Genomic DNA, 22,125 nt, shown 5'->3' with positions numbered 1-22,125 from the left:
GGATTTCTGCCCCCCCCCCCCCCCCGGGAACGCGCTGAGGATTTCGCCCCCTTCCTTGCAGCGGAGCGCGTTCCCACTCGCCGCCCCTGATCTTAATCTAACTCTCTTCAATTAAAATAGCAAGTATTGTGGAGGTTAGGAGCAGGAATGCTGCCTTTTCTAATGGGAGTGAATATGGAATGGGGAAGGGACGGGCTGGGAATGTGAGTTGTGCGGTGCAGAGGGTTTTTTTTATTTCTGATCTCTGAAGCAGGAATATGGCGGGTCACTTCCTGGTTTGTAAATTTTTGAATAAAACTACAATGTGTGATTAATCAGGACGGCTAATAATCAGAAACTGTACTATTCCACTGGGTACTGCAGTTTGGTGAAGCGCTAGATTAATTAGCAGCTCCTCAGCACCCACCAGGCAGTTTAGAAAAATTGCATTTCATTTTTTTTCCCTCTCTTTTATCTTGGGCAGAGAGAAACCTCCTGTGTTTCAGACACAATTTCCTGCCCCCTTCTCCTACCCTGTTTTAACGTTTAGGGCGGTGTCCTCGCACCCGTTCCTCGCCTTTGCAGCTTGCACAGAAATCAGGAAACATTGCTTACTTACGCTTTTGAGATCGGAAATTTGCTACCCCTTTCTAATTCCATGTTCCATCTTTATCAATCAGTCAGAGCTCGCACGTTAGCTTTGCATAAGCTTCATCGGTTGATCAATACGAGAGGGCATTAAAAAAAAATGTCTTTGTTGTACATCATACCGAGCAAAGGTTTAAATGCTGTGCGTGACGCTGTGTGTGTCAAGCTGTTAGTACTTTCTCCTATTTTAGCCAGAGGGAAAGGAGGCTGCAGCATGCTCGGTTAGCCGGCCATATTGTTCATGCATATTCTTCGCCAAAATGATTCGCAAATAAAACTGGATTTTAATTTAAGACTGGGGTAACTGACATCAAGATTTTTATAATCAAAGAGAAGGCTTTGTTATAGGTAAGCGAAAGGCCGGTGTTTGTGCACATGGCTCCCTGCAAACAGAAAACTTCCTCCTATCCCACTTCTCTGCCATTTCCTTGTTAATTGTGTAATTTTTTTTGTTCAGAAGTGTACAATTCTGTTTTTCTTCCTAGCAATCTGCAGAAAACACCAGATTGCTAGTCAGACAATCCTAACACAATGTGGTGAGTCTCTTCTTTCAGACCATAATTCATTTTCTTCTCACAATCTCATTATTTTGGTGGCATTGAGAAAGTTCCAAGTTGACTCCCCCTCTGGTGTGTGTTGTCAGAGAGAGGGCATACAGGCCACCCTTTCTGCTCAGCTGACTTTGTCAAAGCAATATTAAATCAATGCCTGCTGTCCTTCGTTTTTCCAACATCATCAGCTTCAAATGTTTTCCAGTTTTTGCCTTCAGAGATGCTGTGAACTTGGCATCAGTTGTTTCCTTTGGAGAAGCGTGTCATGCTCTGCCATTCCTAAAGTTTGCCGCCTCATGTTTTCCTGGAATGATCTTTATTGATCCTTTGTCAGAATCCTCAACCTGAAAAAACATCCTGAGCAGATCTTGTCTGATGCCTGCCTTGCTGCAATAGCAGCACTCAAAGTGACAGGGAGGAGGAAGAGAGTGACAGGAAGTATGTCATGTTTGTGGCAAACTTGTAATTTATTGCATAAGTTTGCTTTGAGTTTGCAATTTGATATTTCAGCCTTGAGAAACACTGGAATTCACATTGATAAACTTGGAGCTAATGTTTTAATGTCTGTATTTTAACTAATAAATTTAAATTTAATAAATTTAAATGACAAATTTTATGTCACTCATCAAGAAATTGGTTGGCTGTAACAAGGAAATGGTATCAGTGACTTAACCTGGTGGTGTTAGAAATGTGGTGGTTCATAAAAGCATTTGGTGAACTCAACTTGTGGTTGGGGAGTCCGTGCAGTGTTACAATGAATGGTTCTGAAACAGATGTAGCAAACCTGGTCTTTGCTAAATTAAGAACCATTTAAAGAATATTTGTATAAGAGTACTGATACTCCTTATAGTTAATGTTTCCTTTGCTGATTGGAATGTACAAACTTTACTTTGCCATACCTTTGAAAAACTTATTCAATAAGACCTTTAACCTGGAAGAAATACCAACTCTCTCTCTCTCTCTCTCTCTCTTTCCCCCCCGCCCCACAAAAAACGTCATGCACCTTTTTAACTATTCTACTAGAATGATTTGTCATAATGGACTAACCTTTTGCGAAACACGAGGGAAGTAGATTTTTCTGATGAATAGATAATTGACTTCATTTAGCAATTCAGTTGCTGCTATGTATTTTACTTATTTTCTACAGTATTGCTGACAGTTTCCTTCCATTTAACAGGACTGGGAAATGAGCTGTTTGCAGCAGTTATTTGCTGGTTTTATTGTGCTCCCAGTGGAGAAATAATCAGTATCTGCACTATCTCCTCTCAGTTTGCATTGTTGAGATTGAAGTATTTGGATATTAGCTATTTAAGATATGTTTTGGAAAGCTGAGGATTAATCTAACCATAGTGTGTAATATTTATCCCTCAGATATATTTTTCATCTAAATATTTGGGCCAAATGTTATTCATACTAAAACTTGGTCATGTACTAGACTTAATCTTCATTTCTATATATAATATATTCATGTGATTCAGAAGTGATGTTGGACATTTAGTCCTTGGTTGCTGTGCTATTTCATAAGACATTGAACGGAGGCCACAGTTTCATTTTCTTACCTACTACCAATACCCTTTGATTGCTGTAGTCAAGAATCTATTTACTGCTGTCCTAAAAGTATTACACTTCACTCTACTTTCGGAGAGAGTATTCCTGCTGCTCATTGTTCAGTGATTCCTTTCAGCAAGCTGTGAGGATGATGGTGGAAGTGACTGTCTTGTCCTTGAGGGAGGAGTGTTCTCCAGGTTATGGCCAAGTTTCATCGATTTCCAATTGTGGGAAGTGGTCCAAATGGGGATAGGAGTGAATGAGAGTGCTCATACTGACTTTGACACTTCAGGGCCGAGCAGCCCAGCCGGATTTGATCCAGCGGTTCTGCCGACTGTCTTGCCTTCGAGGGAGGAGTGTTCTCTGGGTTCTGGACTAGATTGGGTTGGGATATCTGGTCGGCAAGGATGAGTTGGACCGATGGGTCTGTTTCCGTGCTGTACATATCTATGACTATCAATAATTTATCAACACCCACTAGGCTAATGCCTAAAACCTACAGTGGGCTTATGGTAACCTATGGAGAAAGTGAGGACTGGAGATCAGAGCTGAAAAATGTGTTGCTGGAAAAGCGCAACAGGTCAGGCAGCATCCAAGGAGCAGGAGAATCGATGTTTCGGGCATAAGCCCTTCTTCAGGAATGAGGAAGGTGTGCCAAGCAGGCTAAGATAAAAGGTAGGGAGGAGGGACTTCGGGGAGGGGTGTTGGGAATGCGATAGGTGGAAGGAGGTTAAGGTGAGGGTGATAGGCTGGAGAGGGGTTGGGGGTGGAGAGGTCGGGAAGAAGCTTGCAGGTCAAGAAGGCGGTGCTGAGTCAGAGGATTGGGACTGAGATAAGGTGGGGGGGATGGGAAATGAGGAAGCTGGAGAAATCTGCATTCATCCCTTGTGGTTGGAGGGTTCCTAGGCGGAAGATGAGGCCCTCTTCCTCCAGGCGTCGTGTTGCCATGGCCTGGCGATGGAGGAGGCCAAGGACCTGCATGTACAATGACGGAGTGGGAGGCGGAGTTAAAGTGCTCATTGAGAGTACCCTGTGCTGCTGCATCACTGTCTCGTTCGGGAATTGCACCGTCTTGGATCATAAGACCCGGGCAGTGAGGATGAGCTTAGCCTGGGGGAGGAGGCTGGTCATGGATGGGGGTGGTTCGGGCATGGAGGATTGGTTGGTTGGTGCGGGTGTCCCAGAGGTGTTCTCTGAAACGTTCCGCAAGTAGGCGGCCTGTCTCCCTAATGTAGAGGAGGCCACATCGGGTGCAGCGGATGCAGTAAATGATGTTTGTGGAGGTGCAGGTGAATTTGTGACAGATATGGAAGGATCCCTTGGGGCCTTGAAGGGAGAAGAATTTGAGTGGGGGGTGTGTTAGCCTTAGCTTTTCAGGTGCAGCGTGTGGTGTAAATGTCTTTAATGGAAGGAAGAGAGACTCTGATCTTCTCAGCTGTCCTCACTGTCCGGGTCTTATGATCCAAGACAGTGCAATTCCCGAACCAGACAGTGATGCAGTAGCACAGGGTACTCTCAATGAACCCTGTGTAGAATTTGATGAGGATGGGGGTTGGGAGGTGCGCTTTCCTCAGCCTGCACAGAAAGTAGAGATGCTGCTGGGCTTTCTTGGCTATAGAGCTGGTGCTGAGGGTTCAGGTTAGATTCTTCAGATGTACGCCAAGAAATTTGGTGCTCTTCACGATCTCCATGGTGGAGCCATCAATCTCCAGCGGAGAGTGGTCACTCTGTGCCCTCCTGAAGTCAACAACCATCTCTTTCGTTGTGTCCACGTTCAGAAACCGGTTGGTGGCTCTGCACCAGTCCGTTAACCACTGTATCTCCTCTCTGTATGTTGATGAGACCTACTACAGTCGTATCGTCAGCAAATTCGATGATGTGATTTGACCTGTGCATCGCTGCACAGTCACGTGTCAGCAGGGTGAACAGCAGTGGATTGAGCACACAGCCCTGGGGGGCCCCATGCTCAGTGTGATGGCATTGGAGATGCTGTTCCCAATCCGGACTGACTGAGGTGTCCCAGTCAGGAAGTCCAGGATCTAGTTACAAAGGGAGGCATTTAGGCCCAGCAGACTTATCTTTCCAATCAGGTGCTGAGGAATGGTAGTGTTAAATGCATCTGTTGAGCGGTTGGGTCGATGCGTGAACTGCAAGGTATCCAGTGAGGAGGGGCAACAGGATCTACCTTCACAAAATCCACAAACAGGACTACCTGGACAGATCTGTTGTTTCTGCCTGTTCCTGCCCCATGGAACTGATTTCTTCCGACATTGACTCAATTTTTTTTCTTCCTTTGTCCAGTCCCTTCCCACTGACATCCACGCTTTTACTGATGCTTTACGTTGGTTTCAAAATTTCCAGTTCACAGCAGGAGCTGCTGCCTCTTCACCATGGATGTGCAATCCCTTTATACATCCATCTGTCCCCATCAGGATGGTCTCAGCACTCTCCCCTTTTTCCTGGAAAGAAGGCCCGAACCACCCCCATCCATGACCAACCTCCTCCCCCAGGCTGAGCTCATCCTCACTTGGAACAAAGACTCCTTTAACTCTCTCTCTGTCTTCAGGTCAAAGGTGTGGCCATGGGGACTTGATAGGCCCAGTTTTTCCTGTCTCTTTGTGGGGTATATGAGATATTCCAATCTTACTTGGGACCCCTACCCACAACTCTTTCTGCTTTCCATTTGTGTTCTGAACTGAAAAATTTGTCAACTTTACTTCCAGTCCCTGCCCTTGCCTTCACTTGGTCCATCTCTGACTCCTCCCTTCCCTTCCTCGACATCTCTGGGGATAGGCTGATTAAGGATATCCATTATAAACTCACTGACTCCCACAGAAATGTGGACTACGGACTCTGACATCCTGCTTCCTGCAAGAACTCCACCTCATTCTCCCTGTTTCTTTGTCTCCATAGCATCTGTTTTGATGATGCCATTTTCCACTGGGGAACCTGAAATGTCCACCTTTTTGTCTGCTGATGATTCTCCACTACTATAAGTGAGAGAGCCATTGGCCATGTTTGAGCCATCTCCTGCCTTCGCTTCTCTTTCCTCCTACAGCAATGGTAGGATCACTCTGGTCCTCACCATCCCTTCAGCCTCTGCATCCAAAAGATTGTAAGTCACCATTTCTGTTACCTCCAACAGGTTTCCACAACCAGACACACATTCCCTTCCTCTCTCCTGTCAACCATTCCACAGGGATAGTTCCCTCTGGGACATACTGGTCCACTTTTGCCTTACTGTAAACACCTGCCCACACCCAGAGGACTTCCTACGCAATCACTGGAGGTGTAACACTTGCCTGTTTAGCTCCTCCCTCTTCACTCCCCGAGGCCACTATATACCTTCCAGGTGAAGCAGCAATTTACCTGTACTTCATTCAATCTAGTCCACTTCCCAGTATTTGTTCACCTGTATTGGGAAGGTGAAACACAGACTGAGTGACCGCATTGCAAAACGCTTTTTCTGTCAGTAAAAACGATATAGAACTTCCAGTGGCCTACAACTTCAAAACATCACCACACCAAACATTTCTGTCTCAGGTCTGCTGAGGTGTTCCAGCGAACTACAATGCAAGCTTGAAGAACAGCATCTCATTTCCTGCTCGGGGACCCTGCAGCCTCTAGCAAGTTCAGTAACTTTAGCGCTGGATTCCATTCTCTTTTTTGCCCATTTCCATACCCAGTTCGGTTATGGCATGGGTTGCTTTTTAGCACAGCCAACCCATTTTTACCCACTGTCACCCTATTATCACATTACACGGTTTGCTTTCAGCATAGACTACTTTCCCTGCTACTCTGTTTTCCATCACCAGTTTCTGTTCTGTCCTGGCATGCCATCCCTATTCCTTTCATATCTCTATCAATCCTTCTCTGCCTGTCGGTTCTTGTATTAATTCCACATTTTCATGATTTGTCATCTTTCCTAGTATTATTAATGTAAGTACTAATGCAGCAAAATGATCATTAATTGAAGAAGGATCTTGATATACAAATCCCTGCCTCTTCAGAAGAAAGGCTTGAAGTCTTACAAGTAAACATATCTAGCATTGCTCACCAAATTACACTCTAATTTTGAAGAACTAATTTGGTTGCTTCATTAATATCTGCTGTATAATAGTATACAGATTGCAATTGGGCTGTCATAATCTGTATCACAACCATGACAAGTTGTGAACTGATTTGGACCATATAGGTTCCAAAAACACAATACCGAAAATGGGATGATGCAGGATGCCATATAGATATTTTTAATCAACCAGTTCAGAAATGTTATGAGACATTCTTTGAGCAGATGGGGCTTGAACCTAGCCTATTGCCTGCAGTATGCTGTGTATTGATAATTTCAGTTCCATGGCAGTCACCTTGCAGTCCATTTTATTGTATCAATGATTCATTAACTTGAAATTGTGCTGTGAAAATAGTGCATAATAAGATAGTTTGTAATAATTTACTGTCATTAGCAACGATTTCTGGGCTTCAGACATTGTAATGAAAACACCTGAAACAAATAATAATTTCTGCCATTCATTTAATTTCTCAATGCTGTCATACATTGTGTCCACAATCTTATATGAACGTGTATTCATAATGGGTTTCTGAAAATTCTGTCCAAGATTGCTAGAAGAGGCAATAAATATATAGTCTGTTACCAAATCTTTCCAGTATTGTGATGAATGTGACCAATTATTTCTCTATACAACTGTTCTGTACATAAAATTGTTGTAAAATTACAACAATTACTGACCTTTGTGCAGCTCAGTAATTTTGCTTTGCAATATTGTTGCAACATGTTACCATAAGGTGGTAATATTTTGACAGGTATGCTACAGAAATTGTTTTCATATTACAGACAATAACAATAATGCAGTTCCAGTCTAAGGTTAGCACTTTTCAATCAATTACAGTGCATTATGGCAATGTGTTTGATCAGCAACTAAGTACTGTAAGGCAGATGTAATAAAATTCATGTTTAAGTTATGTAACTAAAATGATGTACATGTTTAAGTCCACAAGGAGTTGAAGAAATGTTTATTGTAGCTTTTCTAATTGGAGATAGTTACTGTCAGATACGGAAATTGAAATGCTTGAATAACAGATCAGTATTAAGCTCACAATGTTTGGTCTGATCTTCCAGTGGTAGGAATGAAACATGCTTGGACTGCTGTTTGGATACAGAGGGAAGCATCTTGTTCACATTTCATAAGTTATTGTTAATATAGCGAACTGCCTTCATGGTGGGAAGAATTTTGCATTGTTTGCTAGCATCCACCTGTTGCATCTCACAGCCGTCAGCTTTTAGACACTGTTCTGTTCTTTGTAGTTCAACTTTCTCTAATGTGGCAATCCCATTATTTATGTTCTTTTTGATAGTTGGGGAGCAATATCCTCTTGTTGTAAATGAAAAATCTTGCCACAGAATATCAATAATCCTAGGTGTTCCTTGAGCATTAAACATAACTAACCTTGAGCCTGTGAATAAACATTATGCCAATTCTTATAACTTTGTAACCATATGATTTCTCAATGTCAATTGGAGTAATGCGAATATATCTATGGCTGAGAGTAAATGATTGAGCAGTATGCTCAAGTCAAATGGTTTTAAAACAACTTACTGAAAATCTTTTATACTAATTTTTGTGATGTGCTGAGTTGTATTTAATATTAGAATCCCAAGTGTGTTTTAAACATCTGCATTGCATTTTCATTTAGATGTATGGAATGAGTTAAATACAGAAACATCTTGTTGCTTGTATTTGTCAAAGCCAGCCAGAATTATTTTTATGACATTGCAGGGGAATTCTACTAATCAGTTTTATATCAGAATTGCTGATCATAATTCCTTGTAATTCAGACATCTAATAGTAACTGTAAACAATATTCAAATGCTCCTGCTGGAACTCTGAACAGAAACTTTTACAGAAGAACCACCACTTACTGCACAGCTCCTCAGAGAGGGGGTTGAGACACCCAAAGTGGTGTCCTAAACAAAGCTTTGGGGTGGTTTGCTTCAGACAGCAGTGGCTGCCCTAGTGCTCTGACTGAATGAACACCTGCAAAGCAATAAAAATGGTAAGCCTTGCGGTGCTTTAAAAATAAAACATTGAATTCCCTCCCATCTCAAGTGACACCCCACTTGCATCAATGGGACAAGCGTTTGCAAGTAATTGAAATACGTGGGGGAAACAATTTTCAGGGTGTAAGTCTGGTGACGATTCACTTTATTTTTGAAGTAAAGGCTATTTTTAGGTATTTGGGTTACAGAGTTGCACCTCAGGGTTTGCAATGCAAATTGTTAGGGATTTGCATGCATATGTTTTTAGATTCCCTACAGTGTGGGAACAGGTCCTTCGGCCCTCCAAAGAGTAATTCATCCTGACCCATTTCCCTCTGATTAATGCATCTAACACTATGGGCAATTTAGCATGGCCGATTCACCTAACCTGTACATCTTTGGACTTTGGGAGGAAACCGGTGCACCCGAAGGAAACCTACGCAGACACAGGGAGAATGTGCAAACTCCACACAGACAGTTGCCCGAGGCTGGAATCGAACCTGGGTCCCTGGTGCTGAGAGGCGGCAGTGCGAACCACTGAGCCAATTTTGTGGCATTTCAGTAAATGTTTTGAATTATATTAAAAATTATACAATAATACAAGAAAACATCAAACCAATTGAAAATGTAAATAATTGTGCAAAAATGACTGGTCAGAACACAGTGACTCAAAGGGTAATCGGAAAGAGAAAATTAGTATTGGAGGAAGCTAACTTTACTTTAACACTTTTTAAAGTTAGTGAAGTAAATGTTGATCCTCTAAAGGGTGAGAATTGGGAGTTACCAGATGATAAAGAAATGGCAGATGTAATGACTAAATATTTTGCTTCAGAATTCACTACAGACAATACAAAAAAGTCCCAATAATTTCTATGAATCATGAGGTTGAAGGAAGAAAGGGGTTTAGTGAAATTATCAGCACCAGGGAAGTGGGACTGAGTAAACTGATGGAGCTACAGGTTCATAAGACTCTGGGTCCTGTTTGACTTCCTGGTGTCAATAATTGGGCAGAAATTGGTACTAATGTTCCAAAGATTCTGGAAGGGTTTCATCAGACTGAAAAGTAGCAAATATCCTTCTATTCAAGAAGGGAGGAAAGCAGATAACTTTCCATCAGTTAGTTTGACCTGTTGCTCACTAGCAACTAGTGAAGAAGTGTTTTCAACTAACCCATTGGATTATAACCTGGTGTTGAAATTTTTGACCTTGCCACAGGAAAGGATTGTAATTGGTCATTAAGGAGGTTATAAATGGGCGCTTGGAGGCAGTGGCCAAGGTTCCAGAAATTGTTTGAAGTAGGAGTTCCTGGTGTAGGCGTTAACATACCGATATGGAAAGAAAATGGGCTCTCTGGCACAAAGGTGTTCATGGAAATGATCTTCCTCAGATTGGCAAGATGTGACAAGCAGGGGTTTGTGTTGGGCTGTCAGTTTTACAATTTATGTCAATGACTTAGAGTGACAGTAGCTACATTTGCAAATGACACAAAGATAGGTAGGAAAATATTTTAAGAGGATATAAAGAGACTACGGAGGGGATATAGGTAGATTAAGTGCATGGGCAAGGAATCTGGCAGATGGTAGGATAATATCGGAAAATGTGAGGTTGTTCGCTTTGGTGCAGAATTTTAAAAACCGTATTTAAATGCAGAACAGGAACAATTCCAAAGTACAGAAGCTAGTTAATTCTTTGAGAGAAATTGAATGTAAAATATGTTAAGTTTCAGTTGTACATGGCAATGGTGAGACAAATCTCATACTGTGTGCAGTTTTGACATCCTTATTTAACGATGTAACTGCATTGGAGGTGCATCAGAGGAGGTTTACTGGGTGGGACTTGAAAATAAGGGTGTTGTTGTCTAATGAGGAAAGATTGTACACGCTAGGCTTAATTTCATCATAATTTAGAGTGTGGGTGATCTGATTGGAGTTTATAAGATTCTGAATGCTGTTGACAGATGGACTTGGAAAGAATGCTTTCTCATGTGGGTAAGTCCAGAACTGGAGTTTCAAAATTAAGGGTTTGGGCTTTTATGCAAAGATGAAGGAAATGTTTTTCACTTGGTGGTATGTGCAACTTTGGCACTCTTTGCCTGCAGAGATGAGACTCATTGAATATTTTTAAGGAGGTGGTAGACTTTTGTTAGGCAAGGGAAGTAGGTTTGGGTAGATAAGAATGTGGATTTCGGATCACAATTAAATTGACCATGATCTAATTAAATGGCGAGGCAGGCTTAAAGGAGATACCCCTAATTTATTTAGTGATTTTTTTCCCTCAGGTGAAGGCAGTTAGGATTGGCTCAGAAATGCTGGCCTTGCCAGTGAAGCCCACATCCCATGAAGGAATAAAAAATGGGTGTGGTTTAAGGTTCTGATTCCATGGCATTCGTGGTGAAAACTTAGAATGATTGTGGGTTTTCTTGTATCCCTTTTTGATTATTTTCTGTTTTTCTGTTGCATTGTAAAACTGACTGCAGGTTATTAAAACCTTTTTAGTACAACATCAGTATTCTGTGTGCACTTGTGGATTTCAATGTTTGCTCATTTGTTCTAAGCTAATTATTTGTTTTTTGGATATGCATTCTTTTAAAATGTAGTGTTGGTGACTCCCAATATTACAAATTTTTTTCATCTCAACCCAGGAGCAAGTCTGCAGAAACCAGACTTGCCCATGGCAGAGACCAGGTAGTTTTATTTTTTCATTTGTGGATGTGGGCATCGTTGATTGGGCCGGCATTTATTGCCCATCCCTAGTTGCTGTTGAGAAACACCTAAACCCTCAACAGAAAATCCTGGCAAGTAAAATAATAATTTTAATGAAACCTGTAGACTGGGGCCATTGAACTGACTTGCAGATTTTCTTTTACCCCCTCCAATTTGTTTTTCAGACTCTGTAATTGTGTAAGGAGGTTTTAGAGTTTTAACTAGTAGAGTTATGTGTTAATAGTTCAGAGATTCTAACTACAGGTTAACAACTATTTACTTCTAATAAATAGCTTTTGTTAAGTACTGACATCTGGTCTGTTTTCTGTGAGCCTGCATCTATTCAAAAGCTAAATTGGGGACTTCACATACATTGTCATAAAAGTTTAAAAATGTTTATTAATGCTGGTAATAGTGGGTATTGATTTCTGGTGCACTACACTGAGGTGTGACATTCTGGAGAAATCCCTCAGGTTAAATTATTCTTGTTGTTAAAAATGGTGTCTCTATTTGGTTTTTCAGTTCATGCTAATATGTATTAAACAAGAGATTCTCATTGAATGCATCCTAGAATTTCAGAAATGATGTGTAATAATTTAAAATTGTTGTTCCATAATGTGTTCCAAGCACACAATTATTGAAGCGCAACAGACTCCTCTGTTGTTGCCCAGTTTGCCTATCAAAAGATCCTTGTCTAAAGCTTATGAGTCATGGCAACTGATTTATGTAAGCAGACTTATCTACAGTGGAGAGTCCTCGGTCTGTGCATCATGAAATATACATACAAGATGGACTGGTAACTTTTGTCCTGCTACTTTCTTTCAGTTTGGGAATTATTGCATATGTCTGTAAAAGATGGTGTATTTTATTTGAATTAATTGTGTAATTGACCCTACTCTGAAGCTGGTCATTATGTAACTGGTTGTCAGTTTAATTTGCAAATCTCAGGTTGTCTCCAATTGGTGTTGACTATCTCAGTTTGCATCACCACCTTTGTGTTTATTGTTGTGAACATTGGTTTAGATTCTGGTCAAAAACTGCTCTAAGTTTGGGCCAACTACATCAGAGTCATGGAGATATACATCACAAAACAGACCCTTCAGTCCAACTTGTCCTTGCCAACCAGATATCCAATATCAATCTAGTCCCACTTAGCATTTCAATATTTATCTTTTCATTCAAGGTGAAAGAAAACTGTTTCAGGCTCGTGTCCTAGTGTAAAATCTACTCCAATATCTTTTACTTCTCAAACTTGACATTTAATGTTGTGGCATCTAAAACTATCACAAACCCAGTCCTGTTTGTAAACATGGAGATTTATCATTGGTGATATTTTTTGCTGTCAATTATATACAGGCCAGATTTTGGATTTCTACATTTATGTTTTCCATAATATGAATATTTGTTAATTTAAATATCAACAGTATACTGTGTTATGAGAATCAAGCAAGTGTCTTGGATTGAAGAGAGAATCCTATAGATTGGGCTGTTTGTGTGGGTTAATTACTATTATAGACTCCTACAGCATGGAAGGTTGATGAATTGCTTTGATTTGCCTTTAAATTGAGGGTCATTTACCATCTCAATTGAACCCTGGATTTCTGTTGAAAGTTAGTGTGATTACATCATATGTGCATGTGCTGTAACCTTGGTCATGATGTGAATTTGTTAGAAGTCTCAAATTAGATTTTAGATATGTAGCTTTAATTTCACTTACCTTTTATGTTTGGAATGTGTTTACAGAAACCATTTTAAAATAAGTACTGTAACCTCAGGCCATTATCCATAACAAGAGACTTATTATGGATGGGGAAATGCAACATTCAAAGTGATAGACAACTGTTATTTCAGAAGAACCATCAGCCTTAGGTAAATGGTGTCCACTTGTTTTTATCTAAGTACATCTCTTTCCCCATTGTATTTAAACTGTTGAAAGAAATTTCCACTTGTTATTTTAATAAGTGGGCATAGATATGCTGGCCTAAAAATGATTTGGAGATGCCAGTGTTGGACTGGGGTGTACGAAGTTAAAAATCACAACACTAGGTTATAGTCCAACAGGTCTATTTGGAGGCACTAGGTTTTGGAGCGCTGCTCTTTCATCAGGTAGTTGTGTGACACAACCACCTATGAAGGAGCAGTGCTCCGAAAGCTAGTGCCTCCAAATAAACCTGTTGGACTATAACCTAGTGTTGTGGTTTTTAACTTTGGCCTAAAAATGTTTCCCTTGTACTAGTGAGGGTGAATCTGCTTTGCAATGGATTGAGTTTTGGTTGATAATAGATGGTTGCTCATTTCTAAATGCAATTTCTGAGTGGCTAGTTAGTGGGCAATACAAAGTCTGCTAATTCTAGCACTGTTGGTTGAGTTGCCCCTTCCATCCCAAAGCTTAATTGAAATAGAAATGACTGTTGTTATAAGTCATTATAATTCATAAGTTGACAGTATTAATAATGGAGCAAAGGAAAAAGCAAGGCAAGGTCAGGTTGCTGATTATTATCTGCTGACCTCCTGTTGGAAACCAGATTGCCTGAGGATAGGATTGTGTACAGCAAAATGACATCTCCAAAGGTTTCTGCAGTAGCATGTCCCTGGGGAATTGCATCAAAGAGTTTGCCTTCCGGTGAATGGACAAAATTGTCAATTTCTAGAAAATTAAACTCAAGTGCACCTGGTCAAAATTTACCTTCAGCTCACTCATAATCTGGGTACACGTATTGCAGTAATTTAGAGGTGTTCATTTTAATTAGCCCCCACTAAAACTCATTAAAATACGATGCACCCAATTTGAGGTGTGTGGGTTTATGTACTACAAAAATACATTTTCAGGTTTCCTTGCATGCATTTACACAAAAAGAGAAAATAAAGAGCAAGAGTAGGCCTTTCAGCCTACCAAACCGGCTCCTCCATTCAAAATGATGGCTGATCTTCTATCTAAATGCTATATTCCTGACCACTCCCTATATACCCTTTGCACCTTTTAATGCCCAGTAATCTCTCTCTTAAATATATTCAGAAACCTGGTCTACTTTTATATTGTAGAGAATTCCGTGGTCACTACTCTGTGAGTGAAGAAATATCTGCTCATCTCAGTCCTAAGTTGTATTAGGGATAGAGGGAAGAATGTGACCCCTTTGTCTTAGACCTTTAGCTGTGGAAGCGCTATCCTGCATATAACCTGTCCTTCAACATACTTCTCATCCCAGGAATCAGCCTGGTGATGCTTTGTCGAACTCCTCCTCTGACAAATATCTTTCCCTGGGTAGCCATGATATGAGGCCCCAGTATTGGACTGGGGTGGACAAAGTTTAAAAATCTCTCAACTCCAGGTTATTGTCCCAACAGGTTTATTTGCAACTACTAACTTTCGGAGCACTGCTCCTCCTTCAGGCAGCTACCTGATGAATGAGTAGCACTCCGAAAGCTAGTATTTCCAAATAAACCTTTTTGGAAAGAGACAAAAGCTGTGCACAATATTACAGGCATGGTCTCACCAAAGCCTTGTAACAAATGCAACAACACATCTTTGCTTATGCATTCTCATTCTCTTGCAATTAAAATGAGTGCTGTATTCCAATTGCCTCCCAAACTGCTTGCTGCCTCTTTCAGTGTATTAGGATACCCAGATCCCATTGTGTAGCAACATTCCCCAGTCACTGTTTAAATACTCTGCCATTCTGTTTTTCATATTGAAGTGGAAACTTCATATTTAAAGATGTTCTACTGCATCTGACATGTACTGTACTTATATAAATTGCCTCGAATCCTCTTCTACAACAGTCAACTTTTTCCAGTTTTGTTATCAGCTGATTTGGAAGCATTACATTTACACCCCTCATCCAAATTTTAAATATACATTGTGAATAACTAGATGCAAGCACTAATCCGTGTGGTATCCTAGTAGTCACTGCCTTCCACAGTGAAAATTATCCAATTATTCCAACTGTTTTCTGTCTGTTAACCAGTTCTTAAACCATGGTAACATACTGTCTCCATTCCCATGCCCTTTAATCTTGCATACTAATCTCCTGTCAGTAAATACAAACCTCTTCTTGTCAAACTTATGGTCCCCATAGGACTTTCTGGAAGTATATTAATTTCAGGGACGTAGTTACTTCAGTACGGTAAACAGCATTCATTGCTTTATCTTGATTCACAGTTGCCATTCCCAGAACTTTATCTGAATGTGAAAGGCTTTTATTTTGTCAATTTATGACTGTTTTGATGTAATTTCTAAATCCAGTAGTTTGGGAAGTCTCTTTTCTTTTCTTCAAACCAAAGTTTTGTTTTATTAGTCGCATTCTATTTGTTGACCATAAAGTTTCATTGGTTTATACATTTAGGAGCTTGTTCTTATTCATTTGGATGCATAGAATTCTTTTTGGTAATGAGGCAATGGTTAATGCAGCTTCAATGCGGAAATAAATAAACACCATTTAACTTTCCCATGGCCTCCAGAATGCAGAAGGTTGTGTTGAGTGACCTAGATTTTGTCTCACTGCAGGTTGTACCTGAGACATTGGGAAAATTGTAAGATGGCAGAGACAGGAAAAAAAGTTTAAAACAGCAACTTTATAGTGTATGTGGTTTGTTTAGAAGTCTGAATCAGAAATTAGGATGGAATCAAGTGTAGACAAGCCTGTGGGTATGAAAATACATGCCGTGTTAATCGTTTATGCAATGCAAGTGTAGCAAATCCAATCACATGAGTGCAAGGGACTGGTAATAGTATTTCCACTTGTATAGACAAGAATTTGAAAACCTGATTTTGATTCCAGTGTTAAAATTGCTTGAAGCTAGTTAGAAAATTTAGAACTATTCACATTGTTTTGTATAAGTGTCAAAGACGTCTCAGCAAAACATGACTGCAACATAACTTTCTTTTTGTTTTAAAGCTCACGTGTTGCAAGCGGAATATTGACAAGATAAGCTGATAGGTTTTCCTGAGTTTTGCTGTTGTGAATATATATTCCTCAGTTGGTCTTCATTAGGAGGGTAAAGTGTAATTCTAAAATAGATTGAACATGATTCTAAGCCTACAATGGAATTTCAGTGACCTGCTGAAATTGGGGACTGGCCATCTAGATAATTCAAAAATCTACACCAAAAGGTATGTTAAACCACTTTGCAAGGCTTGTGTATGACCAGTTTGTGTGAATGGGAGACAGCTGCTCTTATTCTGATTTTAATGCAGCAAATCATTAATTCTGAAAACAATGGCATTTTCACCTTCATCCAACCTTACTGATATAAAAAGGCAAAACACTTCCTGGTCACTTCAATGGTGAGCTGTTACCTTTGTAAATCGCAGAGGGTGGGGGAATGCCAGATATAAATATTTTAAATCAGTGGCACCTAGTGGTAGACATAGACTTTCTCATTCTGGGTGAAAAGTGTTTCCCAGCTTAGATTTGAAAATATATTTGTAAATGCTTCCTTTTTGATACCTTCCTCCATAGTAAGGTGTTGAGCTGATAGTTGGGATCAACCATTGTATTATTTTGATTTTAATATTTTTCCTGCATCCCCAGTAGGGGGAAAGGCAGACAAAAAATCACAAATTCAGAATAGGTCACTGGGATGGCTCCATGGGTTACATGAATCCACTCTTTCATTAGATCCTTTAGATAACTTGTTTAATCTCCTCTTAGTTAACTTTGTACAAATACTCCGGAAGTTCCATATGACCATTCTGAAAGCAGCAGTGAGAGAAAGAGTTAAATATTTCTTTGTAATGAGTTTTTGCCATATTTGATCTGTTTTTACCTGCACGGGTGCTGCCTGCCCTAGGTATTTTCAGCTAATTCTGTTAAGCAATTTGAGTGATTCCCGGTTTTGATTTTTGAATGGCAGATATTTGTCAGCTTTTTGATTGTGGAACCATCACAATTAACCTGTACCTAGGCTTGTGAGCAGTGGTAGTGTCCCCACCTCTGATCTCTCTACTTAAATTAGTTTGTACTGTTTTGGATTACTTGTTACTTTGCTTAGACCCTTGGCATAGGATTCTTCTACCTATCATGTTAATCCAGCCATTTGGTTTGTGTCCAGCAACATCTTATTTTTAATTTTTTTGTAATTATTTCTCTGCCTCAGTTAATCAGATTAACATCATCCCTTCACTTGCTATTCATGTGTTGACACTTTACTCACACTGTCTGACACTGACCCACAAGGGGGAAACATCTTTTCAAGGTACTTGTGCGTAGCTTTCACCCTCTTATCTAAAGAATGATTTGCTGGCATTGGAAGTCCAAAGAAGGTTTGTTAGGTTGATCTTGCATATGGAGGAGAGGTTGGTTACTCATTGGAATTTAGAAGAATGAGAGGCAGCCTTCATGAAAACTGCATGATTCTTAGGGTGCTTGACAGGATTGATGCAGAGAGATTGCTTCCAATTGTGGGAGGGTCTCGGGCCAGTAGGCATAATTTCAAGAGTAGGGGATCATTTATTTAACACAGATGAGGAATTTCTTCTGAGGATAGAATGAATTTGCAGAATGCTGTAGAGACAAGGTCATTAAGTATAGTCAAGACTGTGAAAGAGTGACTTCTAATCAGTAAAGGAATTAAGTATTGTCAGGACAACACAGCAAAGTGGTATTTAGAATTAACAGCTCAGCTGTGGTATCATTGAATGGTGGAGCAGACATGATGCGCTGAATGGCCAATTTCTGCTTTCATGTCTCATTATCCCAAGGTTTTATGGTTGTCTCTGTCTCCTTTTGTCCAGCCCAACTTGTAAGATAACTGAAATTTTACCACACTGAATTTGGACAACTTGAATTCTCTACCTGCTAGCAACAAATTGTGTAATAACTAACTAGCCTAATATACACACAAGGCTTGTTCTGGTGATTTGTCTTAAAATTAATGGTTTAGATTTCCCAAAGCCTGCCTACTCTATAGTTTACTAAATAAATTATGGTAGCACAGAAAATAAGACTAAGAGGAGAAACTGGTCTTATAACAATGACACATAACATATTGTAGTCATATTTGCCTTTCAGCAGTGTTCTGAGATTTATCAGTTTAGGTGATCGATGAATCTTGGAGAGATGAATGGGAATATTTTAAAGTGAAGAATTTATTAATTAAAACTTTCTATTGCACAATAGTGAACCTCCCCCAACCACCTCAAATGGAAAAGTTGACAATCAGTAATTGATGATTAGAAGTTGTCAAAGCTCTGGGTATTTGTGACTAAATTGCAGTTCTTCAATCAGGATTGGAAGGGAAAAGCTCCACCTCACATGCATGCGCACACACCACCACCGATGCTCAGCTGCAGCAGTGTTATTATCTACAAGAGGCACTGCAGAAGTTGACAAAGATCCTTGAATAGCAACTTTCAAACTCATGACCACTTCCATCTAGAACAAGGGCAGCAGATACATGGGGACACCAACACTTTCAAGTCCCCTCCAAGGCACTCATTATCCTGACTTGGAAATTTATCATTATTCCTTCATTGTTGCTGGATCAAAATCCTAGAAATGCCTCCCTAAGAACATTGTGGATCTACCTACAGCATGTGGAGTGCAGCAGATGAAGGAGGTAGATCATGGCTACCTTCAAGTCCAACTAGGGATGTGCTATAAATACTGGCCAGCCAGCAATGCTCACATCTCAAATTGCATAGTGTTTTTATTAGCCCTATCATAGCTGTTGACACCAGCACTCCTGAACCTTCTCAACTTTGGGTGGAAGAGCCCTCACTGCATCTATTATCAAAAGTACTGCTACCTTAAAACTGCACTGGAATGCCAGTGTGAATTATGCATATCCCTCATTCATGGTTAGCTTGTCTCAGTGTGGAATTCTTTTGAGTCAAGTAAGGGGTTATTGTGAAAGCATTCTTTCTGTTGTTGTCTTGCAGTATTTCATTAATGATAAATGGTTAGTTTTACAACAGATAGTAAAAGTTTGTATTTCTAAATATAAATTTGGAGTATTGTTTAGAATTTAGTTGCAATAAGTTTGGAAAGTATTCCATAATTCGGCAGTGAAACAGAGGAATTGTCATATTGTGACTGCTTTAAGCATCGTTTAGAAATTAAGACTGAGAAATCCCAATTCAGCTGACTTCAAATAGAGCTTCCATAAAATGGCTTTGGAGGTGGTTTGGCATTATATCCTGAGTGTTGAGCCATTGTGTGTGTTAAATAAGTGATAGCATTCTGTTTGACTCATTGCTGGCTTGTGTCTTTATCCATGCAGGCATTCTACAACCCTGCTTTCTGTTGCTGTGGTGATCTAGGTTAGTTAACAGTCAGCAAGTATGTTAGAAGACACTACCATGTATTGAAATTCATTTGTTGAGGGTGTTGAGTGGCTTGGTGTATTCTGCATTGTCTTTTCTAGGAGTTTCAGTGGTCTTGAAATAAATTGAGATCACGGGGAATAATAACTTCTGTCAGTCTAGCTTGGTGGTAGTACTCTTGTTTTAGGTATGATAGTTGAGGTGTTTAAACTTCTATTCCTGGACCTTGGGAAATTTAGGCTAATACCACGTGCGGTATTGAGGGAGTGTTTCGTAAGTGGAGGATCCTGCTGCCTTCACCTGGCAATTGAAATGGCATATTAAGATTTTATATGAAATCTGAAAATTCAATGTTGAGCTCAACTTTGTACACTCAATAAATATCCTACAAAACTGACATTGAATTTTGTGCCTTGAATAAATTTCTGTGCCTCAAAGTTGTTATTATGAGGTGTTACAAAATAGAAGTTTTTGTCAGCTTCAGGCTATTGAACTGCCTGTTACTTTGTAGACTTTATAACTAAAATAACCTTATTCAGCAATCACTTGCTTGGAAAAAAGAAGTTCCATTTATTCTCATAGTAGAAGTTGTTCACTTCTGATTTTGGTTTTTCAGTATTTTAACTTCAACCTTAGTTCACTGAGTTTTAATTAACCTCTGCAGCACATTTTTGCTCTTTCTATCACTGCAGCATCTTTTGTAAATGTTGCATAGTGACATAAAACCCTTCCGTGTTGTTCTTCCCCCCAAGACATGATATCTCCAATGATGTTTCATCTAGCCCCATAAACTCTGATTCATGAAATTTGCATTTGTCATGTATTGCATGTCTGCTACACCTATCCACTGATCTTTATGGGTTTGTTTCAATTTTGTAATCCTCATGTTCAAATCAGTTTGTTCCTTTGTCCCAATCTATCTTTACATTGATCTCCAAACGTGTATATCTGCTCTTTCTATTATTGTTTCCTCTCATCCTTTCCCTTAAAATCCCTTTTCCTTTCACTCTCAAAATCAGTTCCTAGTTATCACTGTTATTCCTGTCCTGTCAAGTCGCTCAAACCAAAAGAAATAGCAACAGGAGGTAGGATCCTCGAACCTGTTTCGCCATTCAGTCGGATCGTGGCAAATTCAGCATTCCTTATGTTCACTTCACTGAATTTTACTCATAACCCTTGATTCCCTAACTGATTATAAATCTAGTTATCCTGGCCTTAAATATACAGAAGGGCTCTTCCCCCACAGCTCGCTCTTGAGGTGTTGCAAAAACATAGTCCTCAGAAGAAATTCCTCCTCATCTCTTTCTTGAATTGACACCCCTTTAATCTGAAACTACTCTCTAGTCCTAGACACTCCAGTGAGGGAAAACATCCTCCCAGCATTTACTCTGGCAAGCCCCTTAAGAATCCTATATGTTTCAGTAAGATCACCTGTCATTCTTCTAAGTTCTAATTAGTAGAGTCCAATCTGCTTAAACTTGGCTTATAAGGCAGGAAGGGCTTATGCCCGAAACGTCGATTCTCCTGTTCCTTGGATGCTGCCTGACCTGCTGCACTTTTCCAGCAACACATTTTCAGTTATAAGTCAATCCCTCATACCAGTGAGATTATTCTAGTATAACTTTTCTGAACTCCCTCCGGTTAAAGAATATCTTTTCCTTAAATAAGGAGACCAAAACTAACAATACCCCGTATGTGGTCTCGCCACCTCATACAGTTGCAGCAAGACTTCCTACTCTTTAATCTAACCCTCTTGAAGTAAGGGTCAATATTCCATTAGCTTTTCTGATTACATGCTGCACCTGTGTGCTAACTTTGTGTTTTGTGCATAAGTATCCACCAAGTCCCTTTGTGTTGGAGCTTTCTGGTGCAGTTTATCCCAATTTTAATAATCTTTTTGTACACCCTTCCAAAATGAGCAACTTCAGTTTCCCATATTATCTGCTAACCTGGCAATATCTTTGTCTTTGTCTCCAGATGCTGGAGATCAGAGCTGAAAATATTTTGCTGGAAAAGCGCAGCAGGTCAGGCAGCATCCAGGAAGAAGGGCTGAAGAAGGGCTTATGCCCGAAACGTCGATTCTCCTGATCCTTGGATGCTGCCTGACCTGCTGCTCTTTTCCAGCAACACATCAATATCTTTGTCTTGTCAAAGTCATTAAAATCTATACTGTTGACCATTTTTGAGTGGTTTCCACAATCTTCACTAGCTTTTATGTAAAGCACGATAGAATATTTTATTGCAAATGTAAGCTGTGTATCAGTAGTGTTACTTAGGCCAGAGGCCTACTTTCTTCATATTTTTGACTCCAGCAAGAGCTATAGGAGAGCAGAAGCAAGGAATATAATGATTTTACTTTTTATTTAGAAAGTGTCACCA

The 22,125-nt window shown here is 40.0% G+C and overlaps 1 protein-coding gene across 2 annotated transcripts in view; it reads left to right on the top strand.

The window, feature by feature from the left end:
- Positions 1-22,125, top strand: part of arhgdia (Rho GDP dissociation inhibitor alpha) — a 49,811-nt gene that overhangs the window by 753 nt on the left and 26,933 nt on the right. The window lies entirely within an intron of this gene.

Source organism: Chiloscyllium plagiosum, unplaced genomic scaffold, assembly GCF_037043375.1.
Source record: "Chiloscyllium plagiosum isolate Xiang-an unplaced genomic scaffold, Cpla_swu_hap1 HiC_scaffold_25, whole genome shotgun sequence".
Classification (NCBI taxonomy): Eukaryota; Metazoa; Chordata; class Chondrichthyes; order Orectolobiformes; family Hemiscylliidae; genus Chiloscyllium; species Chiloscyllium plagiosum.
The sequence above is the reverse complement of the archived record's forward strand: the minus strand, read 5'-3'. Positions and strand labels throughout refer to the sequence as shown.